The sequence below is a fragment of the Empidonax traillii genome, unplaced genomic scaffold (genome assembly GCF_003031625.1).
Source record: "Empidonax traillii isolate 1590-97213 ecotype Southwest subspecies unplaced genomic scaffold, ASM303162v1 scaffold731:size316458, whole genome shotgun sequence".
NCBI lineage: Eukaryota > Metazoa > Chordata > Aves > Passeriformes > Tyrannidae > Empidonax > Empidonax traillii.
Window position 1 is genome coordinate 8044 of NW_020955924.1, and position 8112 is coordinate 16155.

At 53.0% G+C, this 8112-nt stretch overlaps 1 long non-coding RNA gene across 1 annotated transcript; it reads left to right on the top strand.

Annotated features, from left to right (window-relative positions):
- The first annotated feature begins 2200 nt into the window (after positions 1 to 2200).
- Positions 2201 to 4689, top strand: LOC114066074. Its single transcript, XR_003573111.1, has 4 exons — positions 2201 to 2291; positions 2399 to 2565; positions 3293 to 3426; positions 4614 to 4689. It is a non-coding gene; the product is annotated as an uncharacterized LOC114066074 (long non-coding RNA).
- Positions 4690 to 8112: the final 3423 nt, after the last annotated feature.

Below are 8112 nucleotides of genomic sequence, written 5' to 3' on the forward strand. Positions count from 1 at the left end.
TGGCATCGTGCCACGAGCAGAACCTCTGCTTATAGCGACCAGTTTTATCACTCAGATGTGAATGGGGAGTGGGGGGTCAAGAAATTTTTCCGTTTCAGGCTCTGAATGCTGCAGCCAAACCCCAGGATTAGCAGTGGAAAGAGAGTCAGCCGGGACTGGTGGCTGCTGGGTGCTGGTTCAGGACCCTCTGGCATTGCTGGGCTGGTGCCAGCCCAGAGTGTGGCTTTACCTGCCTCACAGGGGCCGTGCAGGGCAGCAGGGGAGAGCTCTGGGTTATTGACAGAGGCAGCACCAATCATGTCCAGCAACTGGTAAGACAAACGACCCCTTCGTGGTCCCTGGGCTCTGCGACCGGGGCTGATGCATGCTCTCATCCGGAATGCCAGGCTCCCATTTGCTTTCTGCTCTTTGTTTTTGTTCCTAACATCAGTGCAACAAGGGAGAAAAAGGAAGGAATGAAAGCTGTACAGCTCCTTTCAGACAGTAAAAGAAATCCTGTCCGGTTGAAAAGCTAATTAAGAAACATCACTTCTTCAAAGGCCAGAATTGGAAACAGCCTCGTGGAGACATAATGGGATTAACGTGGATCAGGGGATTACAGGCGGCCAGGACAGCGACGCTGCGGTCCCACACATTGCCACTGGCCCTCGATGGTGAAACAGGACAAAACCAAAACACTTCAAGAAGATGAGAAGCCAGAGCGATGTGCTGGGAAATACCGAGTCGGCCATGGTGAGGGTGAGGAGCTGGGCAGCCCCTGGCCCCCAGCGCAGCAGCCTCAGCCAGCCAGGTTCCGTGGGATGGGGCTTCTCATCTGACGCCTTTCACCAAACACGTGGAAAAAAGCAAATGTTGCCTTTCCCTCCGGGCAAGCGGCCAGGGCAGCCCTGATTGCTTCCTTGTCCCGCCGCAGCCGGCAATTAACCCCCAGCAATGGCCAGCGGTGACGGAGTGACCCCTCCACCAAGCCCACCCACCCGGCCGGGGTCACCGCTGGTGCCAAGGGACGGAGAACAGCAGCTCGAGGTGGGGCACTGGAACAGGAGCAACCGTGAAATCCTTTGAGACTTTAAAACCAACAGCAGGGACTCGCCGTCCGTGTCAAAGGAATATTGTCCCTGCTGGAAACCTCTGGGCAGCACAAGTGCCAATTAGGAAACATCTGTTCCTCCTGGTCCAGGCGGGCTGCGAGCAAGAGCATGGCAACGTAATGGGATTAAAATATATCACCGGATTAGGGCAGCGCTGCGCAGATCAGCGGCCGTGGATGTTCTTAGGAAATCAGGGAAAAAAGGAAAAGCAAATATCTCTCTTCAACGTGGTCATAACCTTCACATTTCTTTTTCACTTGTACCTTATGTACTGGTGCCGGACCTTCCCTCTGCACTGTTCAGTTCAACTAAAAAGACAGCCTGGGCTGAGTTTAAGCAATTTTAGATGAAATGGCTACATGAGCAGCTGGTCCCACTGGTCCCCAGTGCTGCCACTGTGGCTGTGGCTGCAGCACGGGAGAAGTGGCCTTATCCGGGTACCTGGGGCACAATATGGTGCCTGTCACCTCTGTACAGGTTGGAAGGTGTGTAATGAGCTGCAATTGGTTCCTTTGGCAGAGCTTCAGGGTCCAGCGGTGGTGGGAGGCTCGTGCTATGTCTGGAGCATCCCTGCGAGGAGCAGCACGATGTTCTTCCCCTCAGGCCATGTCCCCTGCTCGTAACACGCAGCCTACATAAAAACCCAGAGCAAAGCATGAGGAAAGATGGTTGAGGCAGGGAAGGAAAAACGAACAGAGCAAGAGAGAGACCTGCATCCTACCCTACGGCCCCTGCTCACAGTGTGCAGCCCACCTGCCCCCTCCTGCGCACGGGGCCACCACTGGGCTCCCCCATAGCTGGCACCCCCGGCACAGCTCAGCTGGTCTGGGGTCCCCATCCCTCCTGCTGCCCCACCCCAGAGTTCTACCAGCCATGGGGCACCGCAGCCCTGCAGACAATAGGGACATTCTTCAGGAAACCAAACCAATAACGCGGAGAGCCGCCCGCTATTTTGGGAGCTCATATGCTCTGAGGCAAATGTCATTTGTGTGTAACATCCATTTAGGGAGCCGCGTAATGAAGTCGTGCATCATGAGGAGGGACCTGCTCGCTTAGCAACCTTCGCCGTGTGTGACGTCTTCCCCTGCAGGACGGGATTGCTCCTTCGGCAGCCCGAGCACAAAATGCCGCTCGCAGCTGCCGTAAGAGGAGGTTTGAACTCAAAGACTCTGCAGTCCCCACCAACACCGAATTCCTGAGGTGGGCTTGTGCCCCCGGTCAGAGCCCAGACAGCCTCTCTGCTGTGAGGGGCTTGGGTGCGAACCCCTGACCTACACACGTACCTGCATTTACCGCCTTCCCAACAGAGCCCTCGGCTCTCTCAGGGATGGAAGAAGCTGGGGTACAGTGAGGGGGACAGAGCCCTTTCATTTTGGGGGCTGAATGGGACAGCTGGCACCTCAGTTCCCCTTGAGAGCTTCCTCACCACCGTTCCTGCCACTGCAGATTTTGGATGTGCCCCACGGGGAGGCGAGTGGGTGCAGGGGTTCACTGTGTGTACTGGGCACACTGGATGCTCTGATGCTCCGGATGCACTGGGTGTTCTGGTGTGCTGGATGTGCTGGATGTACTGGGTGCTCTGGGGACTCCGGGTTTGCTCAACACTCTACTTTTTCTGGGTGCTCCAGGCACAGGCTGGCAGCAGGACGAGGGCAGGGAGGGAGAGGACAGCTGTATTACACAGAGGGGAATGTCTGTCCTGCCTCTCTCCAGGTTTACGGATGATAAGCAATTACGGGAGAGATTTACAGCAGATTAAGTCAGAAGGCAAAGTCCATTATCTGCCCAGATGAGCTCCAAAGGTGGAGGCCGTGTGGAATAGGAAGTGGGGCGCTTTAACTGTTACCATCCCTCTGGACACCGACCTGGGCTCCAAAGGACAGGGGTTATGCTTCTGCAGGGATGGTGGCTGCTGCAGGTCCACAGGCTGCCATTCCCCTCCCACAATAACGGCATTTTGGTGCCTGAATTTGCTCTGATTCCCTTATGCAATGCACGGCCCAGACTGTTGCTGCTTCTAGGGGATCTGCTACACCCTTCCGCTGCCTCTTCCCAGCCCCTGGGGTCAAGTTGAGCTGCAGATGTTAAATCCATGGGAATGCATTTTAGCAGAAAGATGCTTTTGAGGTCACTGAAGGTTTATTCACTGTGCTTTTTGACGTGTAAATCTCTCTGTGCATTGTCCCTGTTCCCCTGGGCAGGCTGTCCTGGGAGGGGCTGCAGCCACCCGGGTGGATGTGCCCACTGACCCACTCACGGACAGCCCCGCAGCCACTCCCACACGCCTCGGGCAGTGGCCTCACTGGAACCGCGTTCCCTGAGCTGTGAAATGAAGGTAATTTACTGGTTTGCTTTACAAGGGCACTGAGAGAGAAGATTAATTGTATGGCATATGGGACTGCAGATAGGATGGGTTATGATCCTGCAGATCCTTCTGTTTTGCTGTTTGCATGTGCAGCAGGAGCACAGCTCTGCTCCACAGTGACCATGGGCTCCTTTCCCCCAGGACCTTTCCCACAGCCTCACTCCAGACCAGACAGCCATGGATTTGGGTGTTGGCAGAAGGGCAAATCCAGAACCCTGGGGATGGCACAACTGGTGGCCCTGGTGACCTCAAGCCCGACATGCAAAGGGCAGCCCAGTCCCAGCATCTGTATGTGGGGTGATGACGCAGCCAGAGGCACCGGCTGCCACACAAACCTTTGGTGCTGGAATTAAACTTGACACTTAGAGCCTGAAAATCTGCTTAAGGGAAAGCTGGCATAAATCTGAGCGTCGCCAGGACGTGCTTTGCGGAGCGGGGTCAGACCCCTCCCTGCACCCTGGATAATCCCAGGCCGGTGCCTGTGGCTGGTGTCCCCACGGGCTCTACCCACAGTTGGCACAGTGGGACACCCCTCTGTGACATCCCACAGTCTCCTAGAGAAAAATCCTGGTGTGGGATGATGCTAGGGGCCTGCAGATGGGCAGCAGCTATCCCTGCCAGTCGGAGGGGGGTCCCTGGTGGCTTTGCCCCCTCAGTCCCGGGGGATGCAGGACCAGAGCCCCACCACACTCCTGCTCCCTGCTGGCTCCTTCCTGATACAGACGCTTTCCTTAAAATCACATTGCCGGGTCGCCAGCTCCAGTCCCTTGGCATCCCTGCAGGAGCTGTGTCACAGCTTTGCTGGCCCATCAACTTGCTGGGGTGCTCCTTCCATTCCCTCTGTGACAGTCCTGGGGGTGTTAGCTGCAGCATCAGGAATTTTGGAGGAGAGGCAGCACCCTTGCCTGTGGTGGTGGCTCTTGGGTGCAGCACAGCTCCTCTGGGACCTTGGGACACCAAAATGAGTTGTCACTGTCATCTCCCACCGAACTGGAGCAGGCAGTAATGAAGGCTGCTGAGCACACACTTCTTCCTAAATTACCTCATTTATTCAGGGAATCAGATGCCGCAGTCTTTCATGGCTTCTTGTGAGGCTCGGATCTTGTGGGATGCGAGGCTATTAATAGGAGCCAATCTTTCCCCTTCTTCTTCCCCAGGCTAAAGGCAGAAGAATTCAAACAAGGGCCCCTTTGATGTGACAGAAGTCCAAATAAACTCCATGCCATTTTCATCCCAAGCTGGCAGCACATTCCCATGTCTCTGGCGGGGTTTGCCTGTGTGAGGGTTAGACCCGCAGCACCTGCGTGCCCTGGAACCAGGAGCCTGAGGTGGAGGAGCAGCCTGTGGTGCCCCTTCCAGTGACACTGCCCTCGTCTGTGGTGACATCAGGTGCCCAGAGCCAGCACAGAGACCAGACGGGTGAGATCGGATCCGGGTGAATAATCAGCCAGGGCAGCAAATGCCAATTTGCGTGTAAACAGACCGAGCACAAAAAGCCAGGGAAGAGAAATAACTAGAAAGCATTTACCACATAATCAGACTTGTTTCCAAGGAGCAGATTTTGAAGGTTTCCTGCAGGCAGCCTCTCTGGCACTCCAGGGGAATTTCAGTCCCACACCCTCCAGCTTCTGACCCGCTCCCACTGTGGTGGGTTTGGCACCTCCCTGGCTGGAACAAGCCCTGCACTGTCCCAGAGCTGATCATGTCCTGATCCACTTCTGTGATGAACAGTGAAGCTCCCAGGAGAGCAAGGGCTTTCATTTTCAGCACTGCACGATTTACCTTCCATGGACACTGTGACAGAATCTGAATTACCTTCTGCCATTTCAGTATCTGCACAGTAGCTGGTTTTTCTGCTTCTGTCCATCAAAATTTATAGCTAAATTAGGCAATTATTGATTTTTTCCCCCTTTATCAAGTTACTTTCAAGCCAGCCTGTGGAACAGCAAATGCTCAATGGGTCCCTCTTGACATCTATTTGTCTGATCAATCTGTGCAGGGAAAATGCTCCTTCAGTGCCTGCTGACATCCCCACAGTGATGAACGGAGACACTTTGATTTTTTTTTTTTTTTGGCTCTGAGACATTTGCTGTTCCAGTTCTTTTCGGGTTTATTTGTTTTAATCTGTAACAACTCACTGTGTTGTTTTTGTTCATGGAGTTCCTGAAGACATGCCAGTTCTGAGCTGGGCATGGGATGGCACGAACTGGGGGATGCAAGGAAGGGGTCCTGTGACCCAGGAGGGTGGTCTGTGAAGGGTCGCTGCCCACTGTACCTGACTCTCATCAGGCACCTCTAACCCCATGGACAGGGCTGTAGCAAGTCCCTCCACCAAAGACTGAGCAAGATGCCACGTCCATATCATGACAGAACTCTGAGGACAACCACAGGGGGAGATTTAGATGTGAAAATGGCTCAAACTTCTCCTTGGCCCCCCCTGCCCTGTGACAAGTCCTGCAGGGCAGCCCAGGTGGGTTCAGTGGAGGTGCCCCAGGTGATGCTGCTTAATGAGCAGAACCAGGGCAGGGTATTAATGCAGGTCCCTGGCTCTGCCTTCCTTCTGGAGGGTGCTTTGTATCTCCAGTATTGTACTTGGGCCTCCATGGGTTACCCTGGCTGGGATGGTTTTGGCATCACTGGCTCTGTGACCCGGCTCATCCAGATGCTGCTCCTGTGCTTTTGAAGCTTGCACTGGTGAGGTGAGAGGGTGATGCTTCTTTATTTAGCTGTGTGTGTGGTGGGAGGGGACAGTGTTTCATCACCACCCTCAGTTTTAGTAACATCCCTGTGTGTGCTTTGAAGGGGTCACAGCCGAGACTTCCAGGCTGCAGCTGGCAAGGCATGGACTGAGGAGCGAGGCAGCACCAGGACATGGCTATGTGGCATGTCAGGGTAAGAAAATGTGCAGAGGAGAATGTCAGAAAGATATTTTTATTACAATGGTGTGATGCAATTGCAAGCGGGAGGCCCCAGACCTCTCGTGCCTGTGTTTTCTCATGCAAGACTTTATAGGCATTGCATGACTTTCAACTCTGCTCTTATCTCTGCCCCCAGAGGACATTATTACTGCTAGTCTGACTATGCCAGTATGAATGTTTGATGGTGAATAATATTTTTGAGAATTGAATTGCCACTTGTTTCCTAATTAAAAACCAACCTCCTCATCATGTCAGCTATTTGCAAAAAGGAACATGATGGCGATAAACTACAGTGAGGCTTTACCTTTCTGAGGTGGCTGAAGTACCTCTGTTAAGAGTATTCAGGAGAAAGCTGGAGGAATCTATGGAGATGCAGGGGAGCCACCATGTTTCTCCAAGAGGCCAGAGCTGTGGAGTTCCCCCCCACTCTGGAGAGTTAGGGTGCCTAATGGGAGGGCACTGCGAGGGCAGAGGCTTCTTCTGTAAAACTGCTCCTTCTGGAATAGACAGTGACTAAAAGCAGCAGCAGAAATGGCCATTAATTACTCTATTTGTTTTCCACATTGCCTCTCACTGCTTATTACCACAGCATTAAGGAGATGGGATGCAACCCCTGCCTGGGTGCAGATGCTGCAGAGGAATGCCTGTGGGATTGGCATAGATTGTGAGAGGAGAGGGGCCAAAGCCACCTCGGGGCCTGGAAAAGCAGAGAATTTGACAGGCAAAGGGGTCAGAGTGAGGTTGTTTCCTTGGGATGCTGGGCTAACACCATCCCTCCCCACCGTGTCCACTTGGCTGAGCACGGTGGGGGTGAGTGAGGCTGACTTTGCTGCAGGGAGGGATGGGGAGGACCTGGGGGCCTGAGGAGAGATGGCATTGCCCCACTTTTCCCAGGAATAGTTTGCATTTACTCCTCTCCTACTGAGAAGTGCCTCTGGGCACTTCACCGTTGCTGCCTAATGAATCCTCACACAACCTCATTAAGCAGGAGCTGCTTCCCCTCCAGGAAACCCTGAACTCGGGAGCTGATTTGGAACACTGGGGAGTGGGGGGAAGGAGGTTCTGCCCTCTCCCCTTCATTCAGGCACCCCAGACAATACTGCCAGAAGTGAAGGAAAGATCAAAATATAACCTTTCTGCTTGGCTATAAACAAGCCATGGAATCTGGTCCAGCTGGGATCCATCACCAATAAATTATCTTTCCCCAGCGCTGCCAAGGAAGAGCAAGAAACTTAGTCTCTCTGTAGACAGTAGTATCCCATGGAGGGAACTGAGATAAACTACTTAATGCTCTTAATCTCAGCCTATGAGCATTTTGGGTAATATATTAGAAATATCAGTAAAAATAGTATTAAAAAGTAGCATTTAATAATCTTCTATGTGAACATTCCCCTCGAGGTATGTTATTGGCATTAGCCATGCATAGAGCAGGGATTTTATTTGGTACAGGATTGGCCACAGGGAGGGCAGCAGGACCACGGATGTGCCTCTGTCCTGGTGTAACATTTTGCACCATTATCTGGATGGGAGGGTGTTAAAGTAGGATACACTAATAAATGTATGATAACCTCATTACTCTCTGTAACATCATCCATCATCCTGTGAAGCAGAGCAGGGCATAATTAAACATTTAAATCTTATACAGATGATAGGAGGAACTTGCTCCTCGGAAGGAAGGAGCAGCAAGGGGAGGTTGATTTCTTGGCTCTGAAGTGGTTGCACATGAACCCCAGCACTC